Raw genomic sequence first — 26,201 nt, 5'->3', positions numbered from 1 at the left:
TCCAAAATAGCTGAGCCCCTTGTTGCCTCTTCCACCTTTTGGACCATGAAATAGACTTCCAGGCAAGTGAGGAATTTGCTAGACCTTGTGGATTTTGCTGAGTTTGACTTTCAGCAAATATCAGGATAGTTGAAGTCGCCCATCACTACTACATCTCTCTTTTCTGACTGTGTGGTCATCTGTTCTAGAAAGATATCATCCAATTCCTTGGGGGTCTGTAGTAGACTCGCACCATAACATCCTTGTTGTTTCCCTCCCCTTTAATTTTTATGCAGATGCTCTCCACCTGGCTTCCAGGATTGATGTCCTGGATCTCTTCACTGGTGTAAATATCTCTGACATATAGTGCTATTCCTCCTCCTTTCCTGTTTGGCCTTTTTCTCTTAAAAAGGTTATACCCCTCTATTTCCACATTCCAATCATGAGACTCGTCCCACCAGGTTTCAGTGAGGCCTATTATATCATAATTGCTTTGTTGTACTAGGAGTTGAAGTTCATCGTGCTTATTTCCCATGCTCTGTGCATTAGTGTAGAGACATTGCAGACCACAGGTCCCATTTACTTGCTGCTTGTGCAAGTTTTTTTTGCCTCCCACTGTTGGGTCCTTGCAGTTTTTTTCTTGTTTCCTCTATGTCTGCCTATTTTCTCCAGCCCTTTCGCCTTCCTTAATATTGTCTCCCTTCCCCACGGAACTCAGTTTAAAGCCCTCCTGATCAAGTTCTTGAGACTGTTGGCAAAAACATTTCTTCCAACTTGTGTGAGATGCAACCCGTCCGTTGCAAGAAGTCCCTCCTCATGGAACCGCAGCCCATGATCAAAGAATCCAAATTGTTCTCGGTGGCACCATTTGCGAAGCCAGTTATTCACATCTGCTATTTTCCTCTTCCTTCCTGGACCGTGCCCTTCAACTGGCAGAAGAGACGAGATGACAACCTGTACATCCATTCCTTTCAGCTTCCTACCAAGCGCCTCGTAATCCCTTTTGATGTTCTGCAGGCTGTGTCTTGCAGTATCGTTGGTTCCCACGTGGACCAAAAGGAAGGGGTATTGGTCAGTAGGCTTGACCAGTCTTGTCAGCCTCTCTGTCACATCACGGATCTTTGCCCCTGGAAGACAACACACCTCTCGAGACATCTTGTCAGGCCTACAAATCACTGCTTCTGTACCCCTCAGCAAGGAGTCCCCAACTACGACTACACGCCTCCTACGAGGTTTAGCAGCGGCTGTTCCCTTGGGTGGGACTCTCAGACTTGCCTGCTATGTCCCTGAAGTCTGTCCATGCTGCTCTTCTTCGTCCTCCTTGATAAGGGAAAGAGCTTAGAATCGATTCTCTAGCTGCAAGCTCCCCGAACAGTCCCTTCTTGGCCTACTTCTCTGTGTGACATTCCTCCAGCTGTCTGCCTCCTGTGTATGTGAAGTGACCTCCTCAGCTCCAGCATCTTCCTCTGCGTGGTATTTGTCCAGGATTGTTAGTTCTGTTGTGTCCAGGAAATCCTCCTGCTCCCTAATATGCTGAAGTGTAGCTACTCTGGACTCCAACTGCTGCACTTTCTCCTCCAAGAGGGCTACCAACTTGCATGTGAAGTTCTCCACTTCTGTAGGCAAGAAGACAAACATCCCACAAGTGTTCCAGGTGACTGCCATGCTTCCGTCAGTGTCCATACTGAAAAGTCTTAGGAAATTACTAGAACAGGACTGTGGGCTTCCTCCTGAAAAAAAAGAATCTTCCAGAAAACACCAATGTTAAAGCTCCTGATGTTTCAACAATTTGTGGCAGTGAGCTCAATCAACACTGCCTCTGCTGTAGATTTCCTTGGATGAAAAAAAATGAAATAAAAATAGAATTAAAACTTCTAACGGCGCACGGCTCTGGGAGGAGTAATATAGAACTAGTCTGCTAGCTCCACCCCCTAGTGACTCACAGATGTGACTCACTGAAGATGTGACTACAAGCACACTCTTCCTAGAGTTTAAAAGAAAAAAAATTAAACAGTCACCACTTACAATGGCTGCCCAGCTACCTCTCTCCTCCTCTTCTCTGTAGCAGGAACTGAGTTTGTAATTTCTTGTGTTTGTAATTTGAGGTTCTCAAGTCTGATCTCCAGTATCTGATGGTGATGTGATGTCCCATTCTTGATCACAGAACATGGAGAGCAGTTCCACTCAGATGAGACAATACTGAGTTAGATCGACACAGAACTCATGAAAATCAAATTCTCTCCTGGCTTTGGATTCCAAGTTTGATCTTCTGATTTCCACTTGAAAGGAGTTTGTAAGAGGTGATGGAGAATGCTCAGAGATGGTGGGTAGCAATGGGCAGCCAAGCTAGACAGTACTGGTTTAGATGAATTAAGAGCCTGACTTGGTGGGTTAAGATTTACTGGTATCTTTGTTGATGGTTTATATAAAGTGGGCCATTCCAGACCCCCCCCCCCCCCGCATAAGGGAAATACCCCGCATGGTTGAACCCTATTGAAAAAATGGTTGTGTGGGCCATTGCCTCTTCTGATGCGCGGCACACCATATAATAGAGGTTCAGGATAAATGGGGAACACTATTCTACTAGATAAACCTGTTGATGTAGACGTGAGTGTGCAGAGTAATCTCAGAAGCCTGTGAGAAGATAAACAACTGGAAGGCTGGAGTGTGCCAGGAAAACAGCTGGTAGATGAAAGCACACTGAAGCCTGGCTTTTCTCCATAGAGTCACTGTTTATTCTTAGTTGCAAACACACACATGAGAACAATACTACACATCCTCCATACACCAACTACAATCCCCACAAACTGTACAATGGAAATCTGGGCTTATATACACATTTGCCATGCAGCCACTTTGCCCAGCCCCTTCCTATACAAGTTCCTGTGTCACTTGGAATACTGTCCTCCAAACAAGATCACATAGCATATTTACATCAGTATGCTGATGACACTCATATTTATTTCTCTATGCCTCCGACTCTTGCAGTGACCAAGGATGGTATCTCTCCTCTAAATGCCTGCCTTGAATTGGTAATGGGCTGGATGAGGGAAAACAAACTCAAGTTGAATCCAGAGAAAACGGAGGTACATGTGATAGGAACCCCTGGCCCAGGCAAGGAGTTTTGCCAACCTGTCGTGGACGGGATCACACTTCCCCTAAAGGACAAAGTTCACAGTTTGGCAGTACTCCTGGATCCGTCTCTACATTTGTCATCTCAAGTAGATGCGATGGCTAGGAGTGCTTGGTACCAACTTTGGTTGATACGCCAACTGCGCCCTTACCTGGATCAAAAAGACCTTGAAGCAGTGGTACTTGCACTGGTAATCTCTCGTTTAGATTTCTGTAATATGCTCTACATGGGGATACCTTTGTACCAAGTTCGGAAGCTTCAATTAGTCCAAAACGCGGCAGCTAGATTGGTCAAGGAGCATCAAGGTTTGACCATATAACACCTATATTAAAATCCTTAAACTGGCTGCTGATTAGCTTCCGGGTCCAATACAAAGTGTTGGTTATTACCTTTAAAGCCCTAAATGGCTTGGGTCTGAGTTACTTGAGGGAATGCCTCTCCCTACACAATCCTCCCCGCACTCTCAGAACATCTGGGAGTAAATCGCTAGACTATGTAAAAACCAGGCTGGTGACTACTTCCCACAGAGTATTTTCTGCCATGGTCCCCAAGTTGTGGAGTGAACTGCCAGAGGAGATCCGTCTCATTACCACTCTCAATGCCTTTAAGAAAGCACTGAAGACGGATCTCTTCCGGTGAGCCTACCCAACAAATCTACTGTAAAACATCTCACCTCTGCTAGTATGGTATGTTCTTATGAAGAGTCGATAAATTGTAAATTATATTGTAGGGATAGTATGTAGATTTTATGCTTTGTAATTGTTATGTTTTTACTGATGTAATATACTGACTGCTGTAATCCCGCCTCGATCCGTAGGGAGAGGCGGGAAACAGAAATAAAATTTATTATTATTATTATTATTATTATTATTATTATTATTATGTGCTCTCTTGCACACTCTGTGACCTTGGACATTCATCTGTTGCTTTGAGTCTCAGCTGCAACCAATTCCTGGTTTTTACACAGTGAGTGTCCATTTGCCTCTTGTCACATCTGAACATTTTCCATACAGCTTTATGCTGCAGCTCACTGCTCTTAAGATGTTTGGGGCTATAGCATTCACCACTCAGTCTGTATGGCTGATGGGAGTTATAGATCAACACATCCAGAGGGCATAGGCTGAGGGGGATGTTGTCAAGAATGATAGAAACTGTTGTCCAAGATTAATGGTAGGAGAAGTTTGTGATACCTGCAGACAAAGGGAGCTGTAATCCAAACATCTATAGGACACCCAATGGAGGATGGAGGATAACTTGATGGAGGTGGGGCCTACAGTCAAATATATTTTAAGAGCAGAAGGTCTGGGACGACTGAGAATGATGGCAGTTGCAGTGCAACATGTGCAGTGGGCACCAGGCTAGTGAAGTTTGCATTAAATGTGTGGGTGTCCTTTAGATATGCAATGCAAGTGTTCTGGACACTTATGCTATGTGTCTCCTTAAGGGGTCCTCTACTGGGAAATCCTGTCTTAGCCCCACAGATGGGTTGAAGTACTTCCCGTTTGTTTCTTTTATGGCCAAATGCCTAGTTTTGTCTGGTGAAGTGGGCTGGGCATTTGCTTCCTTGTTAATCTTCAGCCAGGTTACACTAAATGAATTCTGTCTTTGGCAACTTGAAAAGGAATTCATGTTGACTAAACCTGAGTCACAGTTTACTTTCGACTGAATGCGATTTGCACATGACACTGATATATTTCCATAGCCAAAAGATTGATTGCACAGCAGTTTGCATAAAACTCCCACAGGAGGGGAGTAAGCACACTTGAATTAAACCAGTTTATTAGTAGTTTTACCATGATGGTATTTTCAGAGGAACTCCAATAACTGTTGTTCTTGGATAAAATGAAGAAGTATCTCTCACTATCAATAAGGGGTAGAACCTTTAAGCAGCATGTGACCCATTTGGGGCCTCATCAGCACCTTGACCCTGCCAACCTTATAAAAGCAACCTTTTTGGATGGTGAAAAATGTCTGTAAACAAATAACTGCCAGTCCTAAAGTATCAGTTTACTCGCTAACAGTCCAACACCCAAACTCCTCCCTCTGGTCAAACATTTGCTGAAAGATCCCAAAGCCAAAACTGGACGAAGCCCTTCAGCCACATCTGGGTTCTATTTTCAGCCAATTTTCAGTTGAAAATGGGATAGAGCTTAACTCAGCTTGCCTGCCATAGTCAATAGTGACCTGATTTGCTTGCTGGTGACATTTTACACTTCATTACTTGGTATGAATTAAGTTAATTGCTAAGGCTGTTGGTCATATTCCTTTGGTGGGAAGGGAGGAGAGGCTGAGAGTTTCAAGATCAGGCTCCTAAGAATGGATGGTATGGGGTTGGACTCTGGGAAAGATGGAAATGGAGAGTGTTCAGTTTTATGGGTGACTGGGGTGTAAGCCCTCTAGAAATTTGAATTATTGTATGCTTTAATTATGTTGTACCAGCACTGGCCATTTAGTCCTGACAACATAGGTCTATGGTGAACATCTATAGTTCCTGAATAAAGCTTTCTTGTTTTTACAGTTGAAACCTGGATTTCTGAATGAAAGTGTTCTTGTACCTGATACTGGGAGATGGATAGATAATTGGTCCTTGGCACTTTTTGAGATTCAGAATCAAAACAGTATGTGAACACATGAAAAGAAAACAGAGGCTGGATGGCCATCTGTCTGGGATGCTTTGATGGAGAGTTCCTGCATGGCAGGGGGTTGGACTGGATGGCCCTTGCGGTCCCTTCCAACTCTAGGATTCTATGATGCTATGACACATTTGAGGCAATCTAGCTAATGTTCATTTTTATTTACTGACAAAGAAATAACTCACTGCCCACCATCATCACAATGGAAAAATCCATTTTGATGATTTAGGAGTGACTCAGTGTATCTAAACCTTATGCCCCAGCTCTTACGACTTGTAAGTTCTTTGATCCATTCTCAGCTGCTGCTGCTGCTGCTGCTGCTCCTCCTCCTTCTCCTCCTCCTCCTCCTCATCTGTTCACTTTATTACTATTTTTTCATGTTCAGATATATTTTTTAATAGTCTAGATATGTCAGCTTAACATTTTTCATCAAAAATAAATAAAGATAAAAAACCCAACCCACCTCAGTGTATTAAATGGTTTTAAGCAATTAAAGTTACAGTGCTCCTGTGGAATGTGTGGAAGCATTTTACATGGCTTCCAGTGTATGCGGAAGCTGCTTGTGGAGGGAAAAAATGATTTATTATTTCCTATGGGGCTCGAGCATAGGCGGATTTTCCCTTACGCGGGATGATCAGGAATGGATTTCCTGCATAAGGAGAGGGCCCACTATATTTAAATATCCATTAAAAGACAGAAGATAAAAAAGAACCAAGGCAGAACATTGTTAAAAGTCCATTGTAGTCAGTTCCTAAAAGCCTGTCAGAATAAAAAAAAAGGATGTGTCACACTCTCTCAGCCTCAGAGGACGGTGATGGCAAGCCCCTCTGAAGAAACTTTCCCAAGAAACCCTGGGATAGCTTAGCCTTGAGGGGAGTCACACTCTCTCAGCTTCAGAGGATGGTGATGCCAAGCCCCTCTGAAGAAACCTTGCCAAGAAATCCCCGGGATAGGTTCTCCTTGGGGGAAGTCACACTCTTAAACCCCCTGGGTTTAAATGGGGGGTATAAATGCAATAAAATATGTGTGCAAGAACATTGTTTGCACCAGTTTGAGAATGGAGTCTGTTGTGGTTTTATTTCTGAGAAAAGAGGAAAAAAGACTCCTAATCCTCCCCCTCCACTGATAGTTTTTTTTTAAAAAAAATGTTCATCAAATCATGTGCACCTTTGTCATACCAATGATGCCAGTATTTAAAGGTACTGTTTACTGCGGCCATGCAATAGCAAAAAAAGTTAATCAAATCATATGCATTTTTGTCATGCCAATGATGCCAGTAATTAAAGGTAATCTGTGGCCATGCAATAGCAAAGATGTGCATAGGCTGTCAATTTTTAAAAAAGAGGTACAGCGTCTAATGATGTTCCCAGGACAGCCGCCTCCCTGGCTTTGGCGTTGGCTTTGGCTGGCAGGGAGAAAGCAAATGATCTACCTCTGTACATTCACCCCTCCCTTTATATGATCCAAACTGAATCGACAGCAAGTTCCCATTGGCAGCTGGTAAATAAAGACCAATTCTTTTGAAAAGATGCTGAAAATGCCTCGGTATCAAAAGCACTGGGTTAACGGGGATTGTGCCGCCCCCTGGAATTCAGGTTAGGAAAACCCGATGCAAATGTGAACTTTTTAAACTGGTTTGCAAACCAGTTTATAACATAGTGTGAATGGGTTCCTTGATTATTGCACTACACTCTTAAAGTGTTGCTATTCTACTTTAACTGCTCTGGCTGCCTCCTGTTGTATTCTGGAATTTGCAGTTTAGGGAAGGGCATTGAGAATATTCAGCCAGAGAAGTCTTAGACCATACTGAGCTACAAACTCCAGAATGCAACAGGAGGCAGTCAGAGCAATTAAAGTGGAGTAGCAATGCTTTGAGAGTCTAGTGCAACAATCTCTGAAATTCAAGTAACAGTATTTCAGAATAATTATAACCTTCCTTGCACCACCTCCAAATGCCCAGTTCTGATTCCCCCTTAAGTAGAGCAAGAAAAATGTCACGGTAGGTTTATTTTTATTCAGAAAATGGCAGGAGGAATACAAAACATGTTTTCTTAAAAAGATGAATCTCACTTCAGTAAAAACATTTTCTGGAGCCAGTTGAATGGTAATTCCAATGAGTATGAATGAAAGGCCAGATTCCCAAGTTCTCAATGGAGATTGAAAGTGGTGCCATCACTTTCCAATGGTACTGTAGGAATACAATAAAATACATTATAATCCCACCTGGAAACAGACATCCAGGTGTACAGCATATTTGAAAGTTCAAAACATGTCAATTCCATTAACAGAAAAAGTGGTTCAGGTCTCCAGATCTATGAAAATAAGGAGCTGACTTGGGCAAGCTGCCATCTCTGAGGCTCATGCACATACTGAGAGAACAAAATATGGTGGTGGTGCTGATCCAGGATGAACATGTATGATATCCAATACTTATAGAATCATTGAGTTGGAAGAGGTCCCATAGGCTATTGAGTCCAACCCCACATTCAATGCAGGAAATCTAGCTACACCATTGCCAGCAAGTAGCCTCTTTTTGAAGATGTCCAGTGAGAGTCACCTCACCCCTTCTCTAAGGCAATCATATCAGCCCTATATCTTTTCTTCACTAGGCTGAATATACCCATCTCCTTCAACCAATAGGTTTTGTTCTCCTCAGGAGCATCACTAGTGGGTGCAGGGTATGTGGTCCACACCAGGTGACATCCTAAGGGAGGGTAATACCAGTGCTCCCCAAACATCTGCCTTTTGGCAGAAACAGGCTGTGGTATTCACTTGGGCCCTTTTAAAACGCTGGAGCTCAACAGAAGAGATGATGTAAATGGGGTTAGGCTCAGTGGGAGGAGAAAGGAGATGCCACCCAGGATTTTTTTTAAAAGTTAAAATTTCAATTTTTTTAAAAAATAATAATTTGATTCTTTCAAGATTTTATTTAAAATATCACATTTTACCACATTTTCACATTAACCACCTGAGGTATATGTAAATACGTTTAGGCTGTGCATATGATATTGTAATTGAAAGGTATAATTTTAATTTTGCTAGTTGTCATAACTATTACAATTACATTCAGTGATATACGGGTATTACATTCGTACAAAAAATTACTAAGGATTCTTTATGGTGTGGTATGGGAGGAAGTCAGTGGGAGGTGAAACCATGAATTACCGCACCAGTTGACACAAACTGTAGTGATGGCACTAGTGGTAAGTATGCCTTCTGTTTTATTATCCAAGTTATTCATAGAGATGTCAAATAGCACTGGGCCCAGGACAGAACCCCGTGGCATCCCAATAGTCACTTCTCTCCATGACAGAGAAGAGCCATAAGTGAGTACCCTTTAGGTTTGGTCTGTCAACCAATCACAAATCCACCTAACAATTGCATTATTTAGCCCACATTTTACTAGCTTTTTTGCCAGAATGTCTTGGGCCCAAAGCAGACAGGCCAAATAAAATGGTTTCCATCCACTTTAGGGGTGTGAGGCATAGATGATACATGCCCCCAAAATAGACAGGAGCCTCACCGAAGCTGCCAAAGGGCCCTCAAATCCACCTGGAAAAGGAGTGGAAAAATCTGCCTCTGCAAGTCATAGCTTGACACCTCTGGCAGTGGCCAATTTTGGGAGTGGGCTTTCCAGTCACCATGCTACTGGAGTGATCACAGCCAGAGTGGCTGCAGATCACTCCATTTCACCCATCTGCTTCGCCCCAGAGGGAATCTTGTTGAAGACCTTATTAAAACCAAGATATCCTACACCCTTCATCTACCAAGCTATCCAAAAAGTGATATTAGTCTGGCATGACTTGTTTTGGAGAAACTCATGTTGACTTTTAGAGATTGTGGCATTCTTTTCTAAGTGCTTATAGACTGTCTGTTTAAGTGATCTGCTCTAGAATCTTTCCTGGGATTGATCTCAGGCTGACTGGGTGGCATTTATTTGGGTCCTCCTTTCGGACTTGAAGGCACACAGCAACAACAACAACAACAACAAAAGGGGAAAGAAAGACCTTCTCTTCACTGAGAGGAAAGAAAATGAACCACAAAATGAAGCACTCTTGATTTTACATGGAAAGAAATTCCACCTAAAGATGAGGAAGGTATAAGAGCTCTTCATCAGTGGAATGATCTGTCCTTTAAGGTGATGGACCAACTTCACTGGATGCTGGATGCTGGTTGCTGGATGGCTAACTCTCAGGAGTGCTCTAGCTTCAGTTTCCTAGTGGAAGGGTGTTGGACTAGATGGCCCTTGAAATTCTTTCCAACTGTATAATTCTGTGATTCTATTATTCTGAACCAACTTTGAATGAGCTGGGACTCTCCCATCTGTGCTAAGTCCCCCCTCCATGCCCCCCCCCCCACATCTGTTTATCATGGGCACCATCAAAGAATGGATAGAGATACCAGAATTTTTGCTTTACCTTCTACAACATTTCAGCGTAAAACTACATTTCCCTATGGTTATAGTGCCACGAGGGCAGATGAAGGAATAGCAGGCACCACCAGCATATCCGCATTCCCCATGGGTTGTGATCTCTGATCTGGCAGCCCCTGTGGAAAAAAATGAGATGAGAATTTGCACGCAAAGCAGGATGAAGGAACATTTGAGCATTGGGATCTGTGTACAGTGGGTTCTGTGTGGAAATCCCTTTCCTTCCCAAGTACCTTTTCTCTTCCTGGATCAAGGCAGGGCAGATCACCCTTGTTGGAGGCAGCACTAATTGGCTAGCACCCAACACTGGGGTTCCCACAACATCTTTAAAGTAGCTTTGCAAGTGTTGTACAAATTCTTTTTGGTGTGTGTATATTTTAACAGAAATGTTACTACATGGACCACCTCTTCATCAACCTTAGCATAACATTTGCTATCAACTCAATATTAAAAAGGGATGTTTGGTTGTGTAGCCATGGAAGGGTTATGCAGCCCAATGCTAGGAGTCTGCCCCAATATGGGAACCTGGTAGATGTGGCTTAGAAGCATAGTACATATAGACAGGATAGACTCTTTGAGGTTGATCCCTTCACATAGGAGTGTGATGATGGGAAAGTGCCAAGTATCTACCAGGAGAATTGAAAATCAAAGGACACTGTCATCTGGAACGACACCTTTTGGCTTACAATGCTTGTCATTTATTGTCCGGTCATTTCCACATCTCTGGCCATTCTTCCTCCTGGAAAAATCCACTCAAAATCCCCGAGAAACTGCCCCAGATACCCAGTTTGTTTAGGTGTGTGTGTGTGTGTGTGTGTGTGTGTTATGGTGTACTTTTTATTAATATAACATAAATCAAACAAACACAAACAAACAAACAAATTTACAAATAATAAACAACATTTCAACAAAATACAATGATTATTTACATTATTACATTTGTTTGGCTGTTTGGGCCATTCTAATTCAGTCTCACTTGAAAGCAGACAGGTACCTTGTCCATTTTTAGCTAGAATCCTCAGTATTGCTAGCCAACCCATTTCCAGGTAGCGATCTTGGTACGATCTACTCTACAGACTTCTCCAGATTGGAGAGCCACTTCTGGAACCAGTAACTTATTGCCCTATCCTCTCAATTACTATAAATCTATCACCTTTTACATCGTAGCTATTGTATGCATATGAGAGCGAGTCTCTCTGAGTGAAAATTGATTTTCCCTTGTTGCTATAAATAAAACTGAGAACCTGCCTGTGGAGTTTTGATTTGCAACTGATATACATAGGCTAAAGGTACCCTAGCTCTCTCATTGCTTCCTATTGACTTAGTTAATTTCCCCACTGAGGTCAATAAGTGGGTGTCCTTTTGATACCCCCTCCAGTTTGGATAACAGTAAGAACACACAAATGGCTAAACACAGAGGCTGTATATTTGTGTGCTGTGTGTTGCTTATGTTATGTCAACCTTGTGGTGAATGGAAATGTTGTGCAATGATGATGAATATGAGAGCTAAACCCCAGTAAGAATTAACTCGGTCAAATCACAATTACACTCAAAATTATTAAGGATTTCCAAGGAAAGTAATTATAGGAGGTGACAACAAATCATAGTGAAATTCACTGCAATAGAACATCCAGGCTAAGAGAATTATTATCACAGATGATGACCAAAGGCACATCCACGCTACAGTTAGGACATGTCTTACCTAGCTGTATGTGGCTTTTATACTGGGGTGGAGGCAAAAAGAGTGGCCCTCAATACATAGGTGGACTGAAATGCCCTGAATCTGATGGGAACTGTAGAGCAGCAACATTTGGAGAGCCACATTTCCCCACCCTTGCCTTGCAAATAGTAGATTTCTTTTAGGCAGGCAGCATAGCCTCCAATGCCTGAGAGCTCTTGGGCAAGGCAGTTAGAAATCCTTGCTCTGTATGCAATAGACCTGATGATCTAGGGGAGACAGTTTTTTTTTAAATGGCAGAAATTCCAACTGAACAAATTATCCTACATTTTAAAAAAACACCAAAGCACATCATGTTTACTCCTTGTTTACACTTTGTGTCAATGTCAGTTGATCTATAGGAATCAGTAGCTCTTCTTTGTCGTGTATCAGAGGTGGGCAACTGTGGAAGGGTAGGGAGCCGCAGTAATCCTCCAAGAGGGCCACACTTCCCCCCCACATTTAGTCCTTCCAAAAATCAAAATACTTCTCCCTCAATGCCCTCTAGGGGACATGGGGCATTCTTGCCATCTTTTGGGATCTACTTAGCCTTTTTACACCCAGGAGAGTCCTTTTTAAAAAGCTGGGAAGTGGGTAGGAGTCACTTCTTATTCACTTCCTGTTCCAAAAAATGAAACTTTTGGGGAAAATTTTGCCAAATGTGGTTGACATGCCTCCAAATGTGGCTGACATGCCTGCCACACCCTTAGAGTGCATTTGGGGACATTCTAGGACAACAAAAAAGGTTGCTGTTTTTTTTAATCCCTGGGATCAAATCAAGCTCCCTTAGTTTGTGAACTAACAGGGCACCCTATGGCTCATATACCAGTGCAAATACAAAGTGGGTGATACATTTATTAGTGCAATGACCATTCTTTTCCATCATGAAATTTCCCTTGCCAGAGATAAAACCTTTCCAAAACCAGGCTTCTTCTGGCTTCATGAAGAACATCTAATATCCTCCATTGTGGAGCTGGAGTGCAACTTCATTCTCATGGAATTATGTGGTCCTTGCACAATACTACTTCATCGTTGGATTATGTTGTTTTAGGAAGTATGCAAGGATGTTCAATAACACAAAGTGGGGATACATGTGCAAAACTTCCATAATCCTGAACTGACTACAACCATCCAGCATCAGGCAAAAATGGACCTGGTTGGTCTTATGCTTGCGTAAAAAGCCAATGTATCTTGTTTCCCTCGCATTTTTCCACTAGTTTTCAAACTGCACTTTTATTTCCAGCTACACATTTTGTGGCCAATGCAATGTACAAAAAAACCAAACCCTGGTGAAAACACATGCGTATCCTTTGACTTCTTAGCTGCTATATAGTAAAAACTAATGAGTGATTCTATCTTAGTTTATTAACCAAGAGAATGATGCAATGGCTCATGTGCCAATGTAATATCACCGCTGACACTTACAATACTGCAAGGGCCATTCCTGCTGTCTGATCAAATTTATAATATATAATAATAAAGATTTATTTATAGCCTGCCCAATCACGAAGAATCTGGGCGGGGTACAACAATAAAATATATCAATTACAATAGAGTTAAACATCAAACCCTAGACCTACCGCCCCCCCCCCCCATACCTAGTACTGAAACAGAATTAAACAATAATAGTATAAAAAACATTAAAAACATTAAAAGCATTTAAAAAAAGGCAGAAACATAGGCAGGGAAGAATAGACAAATGAGGGGACAATATCTCTATATCTGGGGAGGGTAACTAAGTTGGAAAGACCTGCTGGTGTTATATGGTCATTCCTAGAAGTTCCCGTGATCAATCTGGCTGCTCCACCAAAATTGATCTCTCTCCAAATAGGATTTCCCTCCTTTCTTTTATGATTTCTGGATAAACACTGTCATATAAGTGCTTGATAAACATTTAATGGCAGAATCCTGGATTCCCTGTTAGAGGAGAGAGATTGAATCAAGTATTGAATGGTTAATCAACATGGAGGTAATTGCAATGGATTCATGAAATTAACAATAGGATTTAGGTCAATATATTTAGTTTCCATCTATTTTTCCAAGTGTATATTACCAGTTTTCCAACATCACATTTTTCTCTATCTGCACATTTTGTGTCCAACTGGATATTGAAAAAACCGAGATGGAAACTCTTGACTATCCTTTCATTTCAACAGAATCTTACCTGGTCCTTGGAGGAGCACAAGAAGAAGAACAGTAAAGAAAAGGTAAAGGATCTTCATCTTTTTGTTGCTTTCAGAATCAAGAATGTACTTGTAGTGGGCCATATGTCTGTATTTATAGTGCCATAAGTATTCTGTCATACCAATCCTTGTGATATGGGGTGTGTTGTTTCCATCGGCATTTCCTTTACATGTTTTGTCATTAAGTAATCAAATACTGGGACATGTTGTATGTAGGTGAAGGACTTCCATACATCAAGGGCAATTGGAAGGAGACGTACTAGAGCTTAACTGCATATCACATGCTCTTCATGCAGAAAGCTCCAAGACCAATTCCTGTCATTTCCATATCAGGCTGAAAATGATCCCTGTTAGATTCTCTGGCAAGTCATTGCTAATGAGTATAGATAATGCTAAGCAAGACAGATGAAAGTCCCCACTCTCTATATGGCAGGTTCCTATACTTTTGAGGCAAGGATCATACCTTAGGATAGGGCACAGGACATTCCTGATTACCAAAGGTTGGGATGCCAAGGGCCTTGGCATTTTCAGGGAGAGGGGGGAAAGAGTCCCATCAAAATTTGGGAGAGCTACTGACCAGTCCATGCAGGGTAGCCTTTCTCGACCTCAGGGTGCTTGTGGGTGCAACATAAGTACATCAGCCTTGGCTGTTGTGCATCTTCAACCAGATCAGGGCATTAGCTGTTGGTCTGGGCTGGTCTTTTGAAGGAAAGAAGGAAGCTAACTAAGACGATTATCGCATTACAAAATAACTCGACTTATCCCTGATGGGAGCTTGCCATTTTGGAAAAGCAGCTGGATAATCACGGCTGAGACCCAGGCCGCAGCCAGGTTGCAGTCGCCCAGAGGCAGTGGTGGCAATTTGAATATGATAAAATTAGCTATTAATCCAAAACATGATTGTATCCCATCGGGATAAGTCGTGTTATTTTCTAATGTGATAATCTCCTGAGTGAATACCTCTGGCAAATCTTTGCAAGCTGCAGCAATAAATCAAACACACCTTGCAAATTGTAGCAAGCTGCTGCTCTCCTAAATGAGCTTGAGATTTGCACTTGGCCTTTTGCTCTTGTCTGGAGCTTAGCCCAATGAGACTGGAGAACTTGCACCCCCACCTCATGCCTGTAGATGACCCACAAAATCTAGAGACTGTGGACCAGGACCCGAGATACGGAAACCTTACTTCAAAGTGACTCCTTATGACTAGCTTACATGATGGAGTTATCACTCATAGGCTTAAGGTCTAAAAGATATACCCAAACCTTAGTTTGAAGATTAGAATCTGGTTCTGTCACAAGCCTTAAGTCTGTAATTTGCTGGCTAGCGTAAACCATTTTGCATTGAGGAACTATTTCATGGTTACCTAGCTTTTGAAACATGGTAGTTGCAATATCTGTAAAGAGGCCTTTAAGGTGAGAAATGTTCATGAGCCTAACTAGAGTACAATTAGATTTCCTACCTAGCCAAAGACACCCTGTTACAGTATTCCTCTTGTGCCTATGCAAACTACAGCACGTAGACCAGATAAGGACCCCTCAATCCCTTCCTTTAGATAAGGTAAAAGGCTTATCGTGTGAGTCAGAGCACACAGTGTTCGAGTTTTGCTTGAGCAGCTTCTGTACCTATATAAACTGAACAATAAATACTCTGTTCCATGTTTTTGTTCTGTCTCTTGTGTTCACGTGCATTCCCTGCAAACAGTTTCAGGACCTGCCATTACAACTCTACACCTCACTTGGGTGTACAACAAAACTGAGTTTTCAGTTTTGGCCTGACACTATCATATGTACTACAGCTGATGGAGTGGGGTATTAGTTCTCAGAGCTATGCACTGCTGTGGTTTGAATAGTGTGCACTGGGACGAAACACAATGGCTCCAAAGAGATCATATTCATGTTCTTGAATAAGCTGGGCCCATAAAGAATCCTCACTAGAACAGCCATACTGGTTCTTGCTGACTGCTGAGTAAATCATCTATAGGTCATCAAGACTGATGGGAGTCATCTAAGGCCCTATTGAAGTTATGCCAGGGTCAGTGTGAAGGCAATGCAGGAGCAATCATGGGGTTTCAATAAGGAGCCATCTTAAACACAATCGGGGGTCATTCCAGGGTTAGGTAAATCCTCTTCTTCCCTGAATTTACCTAACCCTGGAATGACCCTGGAATGACCCCCGATTGTGTTTAGGATGGCTCCTGGTTGCATTTGGCGTCGTGTGATAAACAAACTTGAAACTTTACCTAACCCTGGAATGACTCCCAATTGTGTTTAAGATGGCTCCTGATTGTGTTTGGTGTCATGTGGTAAACAAACTTGAAATCCCATGATTGCCCTTGCATTGCCTTCACATTGCCTTCACATTGACCCTGGGATAACTTCAAATTTTGCTTGTGTGATAAGGGCCAAAGAGTCATCAAGATTGATGGGAACAGCCACAAAGAGGGTTTTCTCCCTTCTATCCACCAAATGTACAAGAGAAGGTGGCAGGACTGAGAAAAAGGGTCTCCTCTTCTGCTCTTAAACAGGCCTATGGTCCTTCAGATAGAGTGGACCTGAGCCACATAGGATTTAATATATCCTAATGAACACTTTGAACTGTGCCCAGAAATGGATAGCCAGTGGAGCTGTTGAAGCAGGGAAATGTAAGATTCCTATAATCAACTCCAGTTAACATTCTAGCAGCAGTTTTTATTTTTGTACCAAGTGAAGTTTCTCCTACCTTCCAAGTGATCTGACTTGGCAGGGACAATGTGAAGTCGAAGGCTTTCATGGCCGGCATCCATAGGTTTTTTGTGGGTTTTTCGGGCTATGTGGCCATGTTCTAGAAGAGTATCTTCCTGACGTTTCGCCAGCATCTGTGGCTGGCATCTGAAGATGCCAGCCACAGATGCTGGAAAAACGTCAGGAAGAAACTCTTCTAGAACATGGCCACATAGCTCAAAAAACCCACAAAAAACCTTGGCAGGGACAGTCCTGATTAATCCTCTGTCATCCCACTTGTTCAGCTTCTTTTAAAACATCTCAGTTTTTCTCGCTTCCTCCCACTTTCCACATTTGTCGCTGGTATCCTTCAGTTGCTGTAAACTGATTTCAAACTTCAAAAATAGTTTGCAGTGAGTTAACTCAGCAGAGGATCAGGGATTTTGGGCTATACCTGCATGACATCTGGAGCAAAGCATGGTTCAGGTGGAGACATTAAGTGTGAGCATAGTATGAGGAAGCAGGTGATGTTTTTAAATGGAGGATGGATGGCTATCTGTCAACTTTGTCAAACTGGCTTTCGGGCGGGTTACGGGGTTGAGATGGCCATGGTCGCCTTGGTCGATGATCTTCGTCTGGGCATCGACAGGGGAAGCGTGTCCCTGTTGGTGCTCTTGGACATCTCAGCGGCTTTCGATACCATAGACCATGGTATCCTTCTGGAGCGCCTGGCAGAGGTGGGAATCGGGGGCACTGCGCTCCAGTGGTTCCGGTCCTACCTCTCTGGGAGGTTCCAGATGGTGCAGCTGGGAGACATGTGCTCCAATAAGAGGGCCCTCACAACCGGGGTCCCTCAAGGAGCCATTCTGTCTCCCATGCTTTTCAACATTTACATGAAACCGCTGGGAGAGATCATCCGGAGACATGGGGCGCGGGGTTATCAGTACACTGATGACACCCAAATATTCTTCTCTATGTCTCCGACTGATGCAGTGACTGAGGATGGCGTCTCTCCTCTCGTGGCCTGTCTGGAGTCAGTAATGGGCTGGATGAGGGAAAATCGACTCAGCCTGAATCCAGAGAAAACGGAGGTACTTGTGATAGGTTCCCCTGGTCCAGGAATGGCGGTGGTTCCACCTGTCCTGAACGGGATCACGCTTCCTGTGAAGGACTCCGTGCGCAGTCTGGGGGTGCTCCTTGATTCGTCGCTTCACCTTACATCTCAGGTGGATGCGACGGTCAGGAGCACCTGTTATCAGCTTCAGCTTATTCGCCAGCTGCACCCATACCTGGGCCAGAGGGACCTTGAAACGGTAGTACATGCTCTGGTAACCTCTCGACTGGATTTCTGCAATGCGCTCTACATGGGGCAACCCTTGTACCATATCCGGAAGCTACAGATGGTACAGAACATGGCAGCCAGACTGGTCACTGGTACATCCAGGGCCAGTCATATCACACCTGTACTTAAAGATCTGCACTGGCTGCCCATTCGCTTCCGGGCGCAATACAAGGTGTTGGTTATAACCTATAAAGCCCTACATGGTTTGGGCCCAGGATACCTAGAGGACCGCCTCTCCCCATACATTCCGCCCTGCACCCTCAGAACATCTGGGCAGCAACTACTGAGGGTCCCAGGGGCTAGACTAGCCTCCACATCAAGGAGGTCATATACCATCATCGCCCCGACCCTCTGGAACATGCTGCCCATAGAGCTCCGCTCGGCCACCTCCCTGGCCCAGTTCAGGAAGGAATTAAAAACCTTCCTGTTCCAATTAGCGTTCCCAGACACAAGTTCTAGTTAGTCTTCCCCCCTCTGACAGCAGTGGCAGCTGGCCAGAATGGGTTTTAATATGGGTTTTAATTGTCTTTTGTATTTGTAATTTGTATTTTGTAATTTGACTTGTTGTGCACCGCCCTGATTGTAAGAAGGGCGGTATATAAATAAAACTTTTATTATTATTTATTATTAACTTTGATTGTGTATTCCTGCATGGTAGGGGTTGGACTAGATGACCCTTGAAGTCTCTACAAACTCTATGATTCTATAAAGTTTTTAAAAGTCCAGTGCCAACACACTTAACAATGGAGCAGAGATACATAAACTGGTGCCCTCCATACACTTTAGTCTACTACTTTCAGCTCTTCCAGCTGGCATGCCCAATTCTAATAGGGATTATGAGTCCTAGGAATTTATCAAATGGGCAAAAAAGATGGGAGCATAGTGGGATGCTTCCATCAATATCACGCAATAACACGAGATTATCACATGACGCCGAGTGATACTGCAATTATCCCGCAATTAAATAAAGAGGATTTCTAGTACCTCTTTTCATTCACAGGAAAATCACGTAAGTAAAAAACAGTGCTATAATTCCTCTTTATTCACATGATAACAGTGGCATAATTGTAATATCACTTGATGCCATGTGATAATCTTCATGTTATTGTGCAGTATTGATAGGAACATCCAGCTGGGCTCGTGACTTTTTTGCCTGTGTGATAAAGTCCCTAGTTGCAAAATACCTGGCGCACACCAGGTATGTGATGTTAGGGACAGCAGGATCTTTTAAAACAATGCACTTTGCTGCCTACTGTCAGAACTAGGGAACTCAGAGTCCTTGTGCAATCAGTGTGTCTTGTATGATGAATCAGAACAAAACTTTATTGAAATCACAATGCCAGAAATACACCATTCAGTGTTAAAGCTGGAACTACCCCCCAAAAGCACGAACCGTATACTAAACACCCCCAAATCTACAACTCCACCCGTCTCCCTTTGAGGTGAACTACAGCTCCCCTCCTACTATTCCCATGAGCTAATCCTCTAATAATAATAATAAAAAAATTATATTTTCCTGCCTCTCCCAGATGGATTGAGCTGGGATTACAGTCCGCTAAAACACATACATCAGTAATAAAATACAGTCATCTCTCCATATTTGTGGCTTTGATATTTGCAGATTTGATTATTCATGGATTTCATTAATATGTTCTCTCTAGGACTGTCTAGGTCCTCCAGTGCAACTCTGTGGTCAACTTTAACTAAAAGTTGCACTGAAAGACCATTTGTAGCTACTCCAGTGCCATTCTATGGTCAGTGTATGTTGGACATTGACCACAGAGTTGCCCTGGAGGACCTAGAGATTCCTAGAGAGGCGTCCTCTCAGGTAAAAACAGTGTTTTTGTTATTTGCAGTTTTTCCATATTCACTGGGATCTTGTTCCCCTAACCCTAGCGAATATGGAGGGACAACTGTACATATAAAAAATACATCAATAAAAAAACGCCTTTCCTATTTAGCCCAAGTGCTACCAAGCTATCCCAAACATCCCACACATTCCAAACTGCTAGCGAAGCCAAGCCAAGCCAGGCACTCAGCTTCTCTAGGCTACATCGCTAAAACAGCCAGTCACCTGCATTCTCCTCCCTCAGTCATTGAAAACAAGCCACTACAAGCAATCTAAACCTAACCCATTATCCCCATTACACACCCACCAGCAACTGACAGAACCAAAAGTTAAAACCTGGTTCTGACACCAAGCAGAATCATGATTCCTGGAAGTCTACATGGGTATTGTCTGGTGGATGGAAAAATAGCCAAGTTATGAGGAATAGGTGTTTCCCTTCCTTTCCCTTGTAATACATTGAGTCACTGGATACATATGCCACCTTGTGTCCCTATACTGGGAGAAAGGTGAGATATAAGAAAATAATAATAATAATAATAATAATAATGATAATAATAATAATAATAATAATAATAATAAGGAACATAGGAATCTGTCCCATAAGAGGTCAAATTAATGACCTCTATCTAGAGCTCTTTGTTTCTTCTCTGACAGGCAGCTTTTTTCCCCAGGCTCTCAGTCAGAGAGAAGTTGTTCCCATATCTTTCAGGACCCTTGAACTGGAATAATCAGGAATTGTGAAGTCAAAGGCTTTCATGGCTGGCATCCATAGTTTTTTGTGGGTTTTTTGGGCCATGTTCTAGAAGAGTTTATTCCTGACGTTTTGACAGCATCGTTCTCTGAAGATGCCAGCCACAGATGCTGGCGAAACGTTGGGAATAAACTCTTCCAGAACATGGCCACATAGCCCAAAACCCCCACAAAAAACCAATCGGGAAGTGAATTGATGAAGGGGCGGCTTGCAGCTGCCTCCATCTTCGCCAGATTGGGGCTGTGGCAACCACACACCGCAGCCCCAACCTGGCCTTTCCATGGCTCCTTCTTGCACCTTGGAAAGGGTGCCATAGCAGCTGGCACCGTGACTTTACAGTGCTGCTTTGGTGCTGCATCATCGAAACGCAGTGCCAGAGGTGCGCCGTGACATCATGTGCCGTGTGGTGCTGTGCGTGATGTCATGCTGCCATGAGGGCAGAGTGTGTGACATGCATTATATGGATACCACACCCTGACTCTGCCCCCAGGCCGGCCTTAATGGCTGGTCTGCACAGGCTGTAAATCACTAAACTATGTTACATCTACAAGAACTGCTGTTCCTATGTGTGTCACAATAAGTTCCCTTTTCTGGACCACAACGCTCAGAATCCCTCAGCTTGCACAGCCAGTAGCCCACCTCTGGAGTCCTTTCCCAAGAGAAGCTTGCCTGGCCCCTGCACTGATGTCCTTTAGGTGTCAGTTGAAGACTATTTTAATCACCATGGAATTTGACTGTTCAAGGAAAGTGAATTATTTCCAGCTTTCTTCCATCCTGTTTCATTGGGTGAGGTGGCAGGAAGTTGGTTGATATCATACCGTTCAGCCTACAAGGATTGTATTGTTGGAAGCTTGGAAAGAAATTTCTATTGTTCAAACGACAGTTTAATTTACATTAGATTTAGATTAATTTAGGATTTTATTTGCATAACACATTGGCATCTTTCCAGAGTGAAAGGATTACGCAATAAAACACATAATGCAGCCCACAGGGTGGGGATAGTTACACTAGATTAACTGGGTTTATTAGTAGTAATTCCACTATTTGTTCTTCCCAGGAACATTAGAACTGTAGCATACAAAAGGAAGGTAGCCTCTCTACCACAAAAGTTTAAACCAAGGATGTGGAATCTTTGACTTTTCACATATTTTGGCCTATGGTTCCTATCAGGCCTGGTACAGGATTGTGGGAGTTGTGGTTTAAAATAACTGGTGAGCCAAAGGGTTCACAGTTTTTGCCTAAAGGTATATGTTTATTGTTGTTGTTGTGTGCCTTCAAGTCGTTTATGACTTATTGTGACCATAAGGCAATACTATGACAGGGATTTCTTGCCAAGATTTGCCCAAAGAGGGGGTTGCCTTTGTCTTCTTCTGAGGCTGAGAGAATGTGACTTGCTCAAGGTCATCCAGTGGGTTTCGATGGCCAAATGGGAATTCAAACCATCCAGTCTTCAAACCACTGCACCATGTATACCAGCTTGAAATCACTTTAACTATCATGGCTTCTAGGGAACCTTGGGATTTATAATTTGTTGAGATACTTTGGATTCTCTGCTAGAGAATTCTGACTGATTAGCCTGAATTACAGTTGCTCAAACTTTTTAACAGATAAATCTATGTGTTGCATGAAGCAGGAATTTATCAATACACTTTTGTCTTTATTTTAAACAATAAACTTTGGACTAAATCCCCCAAATAAATAAATTCAACAGTTTTCATAGCTTTTCTAGAGTTTGGTCTAAAACTTGAAACATATTCATTACTTCCTGGAAGCTACCAGATCCCATTCGACGAATGCTTCTTTGTACCTTCTGCCACCAGATCACATGTCTTTTAACTATTCAGGTTGATCTTCTGTAATTCTGCTTTTCATCTGCTTTAAAATTTCCCAGTTTCTCTGGCTTCCCCTGATTTCCCTCCATTGTCCTCAGCTTATTTCATTTGCTGCAAACTCAGGCCCTCTACAGACTGACATAAAGAGCAGGCGTGGGGACAGAGTGGGAGCATGGAGACCACACGCCGGAGGCCCAGAGTCTGCCCCCATGCCAACCACCTGCCCAGATGGCAGGTGGCATCACGACATGTCTTTGGTGCAGCGTTTACATACGCTGCAACAAAGAAGCGGTGAAAGACCACTGCCGCAGGAGCTAGGACACCTTTTCTGCAGAGCCATTTTTGAAGATTTTTTTGTGCTGTGGAAAGGTCGGATTGGGGCTGCAGTGTGTAGTTGCTGCAGCCCCAGTCTGACAAGGAAAGGGGCAGCTTCAGGCTTTGGATATGCTCCAGTTTGTCAACATTTTTTTTAAAAACTGTGATGCCCAGAACTGGACACAGTATTCCAGGTGAGGCCTGATGAAATGTTCTCCCTTTACACAAGCAGAACATTTTCTCTGTCTACAAGTGTTCTTTGGAATGTTCTCTGTATATAAGATAACACTTACAAGTGTTCTCTCTGTACACAAGTTGAAACTCCCTTAACTCCCTTGTTTACCCAGGAGAGATAAGAAGCATTTTGCATTTCTCACCCCGGAATCTCCCTATCCCTTGCTTTTCTGCAGAGAGCCATCTATCTTGTTTTTTGTAGGTTTTTCAGGCTGTGAAGCTGTGTACTAGAAGAGTTTATTCCTGACATTTTGCCAGCAGCTTTGGCTGGCATTTCAGGGAATTCTGGCATGAAGAGAGTGGGGTATATACATGTTTATCTGCGATTTACACGTTAATCTGTGTATTGTTCTGTTGTTGAATGGCAAGGCCTACAGGGTGTCTATTTAATTAATGATCTGAAGTCGAAGGCTTTCATGGCCGGCATCCATAGTTTTTTATGGCTTTTTGGGCTATGTGACCATGTTCTAGGTGAGTTTATTCCTGACATTTCGCCTGCATCTGTTGCTGGCATCTTCAGAGAATGCATCTTTTCTGAAGATGCCAGCCACAGATGCAGGTCAAACATCAGGAAGCTTAATATAGCAGGCCTGAAATAATATAGTAGACGTGATATTTACAATGATGATTGTACTTTGGTCAGTAACATCATACAAAACCAAGTGTTATTTCTGATCAGTTTGATTTTATTTTTTTTCTCTTGTCATCTTCAGTGACTGGAAGTTTCACTGGATCTGAAGATTAAGTATTGTACAGCTGGGGTCATCTCTCAGTTAAGGATGTAGAAGATGTAATCCATTGCTCTCAAAAATCTTCATTGAAAAAACAACAGTAGTCAAGATAGATGGGATTGCATGAACCTTGGGTCCTGACTGTGTGAAGGAATGGCTTCTCCCCAAAGAGTCTGCTCATATATCCCTAATGCACAGATATAGGATGGATGACATGTGACTTGACAACTGTACATGTGAAAGGGATCTAAGAGCCTTAGTAGATCACAAGCTCAACATAAGTCAACAGTGTGATGCAGCAGCAAAAAACCCAATATGATCTTAGGTTGCATCAATAGAAGTGTAGTGTCTAGATCGGGGGAAGTAATATTCTGGTTTGGTCAGATTTTCCCTGAAATACTGTGTTCAGTTCTGGGCACCATAATTCAAGAGAGCTATTGACAAGCTGGAATGTATCCAGAGGAGAGTGACCAAAATGGTGAAAGGTCTGGAAACCATGCCCTATCCGGAGAGCCTGAGGGAGTTCGGTATATTTAGCCTGGAGATGAAAAGGGTAAGAGGTGATAGGATGGCCATGTTTAAATATTTGGGATGTCATGTTGAAGATGGAACACGCTTGTTCTCTTCTGCTCCAGAGACTACGACATGGAGCAATGGATTCAAGCTACAGAAAAAGCGATTCCACCTAAACATTAGGAAAAACTTCTTGGTAGTAAGAACTGTTCAACAGTGGAATACACTGCCTTGTAATGCTCTTTGGTAAGTTTCTTCTTGATGGAAGGAACTAGTAATTTTAACATTTTTTTCCTGCTGTGAGAAAGTTTCCCATCACTTCAGTTTTAAAAGTCTATTTGCAATTTGAATTTTTTTCTGTCCAAAAAGTGTATGTGATTATTAGTACAGAAAGCAGAATTTTCTGTGCAGCAATTTTATATGCAGAAAAATAATAACTGTACGCTGAAATATTAGTTTTTGTACAGATATTTTGGTTTCTTGTAGTGAAAAATTGTTTCCAATGCAAATCAACTACATACAAATCTTGCACAGAATAAGTTCTGAACTGCAAAGATGCTTGTCACCCCGGGATTTTTCTTATCAGGGTTTCTCAATACTCAAAGAACATGCTTTTTCAACTATTTTGCAAATGTTTTCAGATATTCTTTCCATCCCTATAATCAACCTATTTTTTATAAAAGAGGGTGCACATACCTATAGACTCCTAAGTCTCTATGACAGTTTTCACATGTCTAGGTTTCCAAGTGTTGAAGCTATGCTGGAGTCAGTCAAGCAGACAGAAAAACACATGGATACATACTGGCTAGAAACTTGTTGGTGTCAAAAGATCAGATCGTTTGACACATGCATTTACACTCTATTTTTTTGGCTGTTCATGATTGGACATATTCATGGCTTAATAAGCAAAATTTCAAGTGTACAGTGCACCCGTGTCATACACGGGCGTGACTTTCGTGACTTTCAGCATATGCTAAAAGCCATATGGGAAGAAAGACTAATGGTGCACGTGCACCACCATGCCGCCACAACACCGTGAGCATGGGCACCATTACTTTTAATGGGACTTGAGCATACGTGAAATTTCCCTTATGCGGGTGTGTGTGTTTTGGAATGGATCCCCCACATAAGGGAAGGGACCACTGTATAACCATTTTCCTTGGGTGTAAGGCTGCAACTGCAGTGCAGAATTAATGCAGTTCCACACTGCATTAACTGCCATGGCTCACTGTTTTTGGAATTCTGGGATTTGTAGTTTTGTGATTTAGTCTTACCTGTCAGAGAGCTTTGGTGCCAGAACAAACTAAAAATCCCAGGATTCTATAGAATGGAGCCATGGCAGTTAAAGTGGTGTAAACCTGTATTAATCCTGAAGTATCAAAGCAGCCTAAATCTTAGTGTCACTATAATCATTGAATTAATTAGATTTACTTGCATGTTGACTTAGCATTCAATTATTGATTAATGAGTCTATTATTTTTGGGACTAATCAATAGTATGTAGAATCATACACAATCATACAATCATAGAGTTGGAACAGACCTCAAGGGTCATCCAGTCCAACCCCATTTTGCCAGTCAGGAAGACACAATCAAAACACTCTCAACAGATGGCCGTGGAGCCTGTGTTTAGGAACCTCCAAAGAAGGAGACTCCACCACTCTGCAAGGGGGCATTTTATACTGTCAAAAGGCTCTTACTGGTAACAACAACAACAACAACAACTTATATTTATATCTCACCTACTCCGATTAGGACCAAGGCGGTTTACAGTAAATGTTCTTCCTAGTGTTTCACTAGAATCTCTTTTCCTGTAGCTTGAATCTACTTTTCTATGTCCTAGTCTCAGGATCAAAAGAAAA

General features: G+C 42.5%; 1 long non-coding RNA gene across 1 annotated transcript; it reads right to left on the bottom strand.

Moving 5' to 3' along the window:
• Positions 1–7,778: 7,778 nt before the first annotated feature.
• On the bottom strand, positions 7,779–14,113 carry LOC149310400 (uncharacterized). The gene is made up of 3 exons (XR_016281592.1): positions 14,056–14,113; positions 10,164–10,293; positions 7,779–7,933 (listed from the first exon to the last, which is right to left on the bottom strand). It is a non-coding gene; the product is annotated as an uncharacterized LOC149310400 (long non-coding RNA).
• Positions 14,114–26,201: the final 12,088 nt, after the last annotated feature.

Source organism: Sceloporus occidentalis, unplaced genomic scaffold, assembly GCF_023333645.1.
Source record: "Sceloporus occidentalis isolate IW3139 unplaced genomic scaffold, rSceOcc1.0.p SCAF_6, whole genome shotgun sequence".
In the NCBI taxonomy this organism is placed as follows: Eukaryota; Metazoa; Chordata; class Lepidosauria; order Squamata; family Phrynosomatidae; genus Sceloporus; species Sceloporus occidentalis.
Note: the sequence above shows the minus strand (reverse complement) of the source record. Positions and strands in the feature narration are given on the sequence as shown.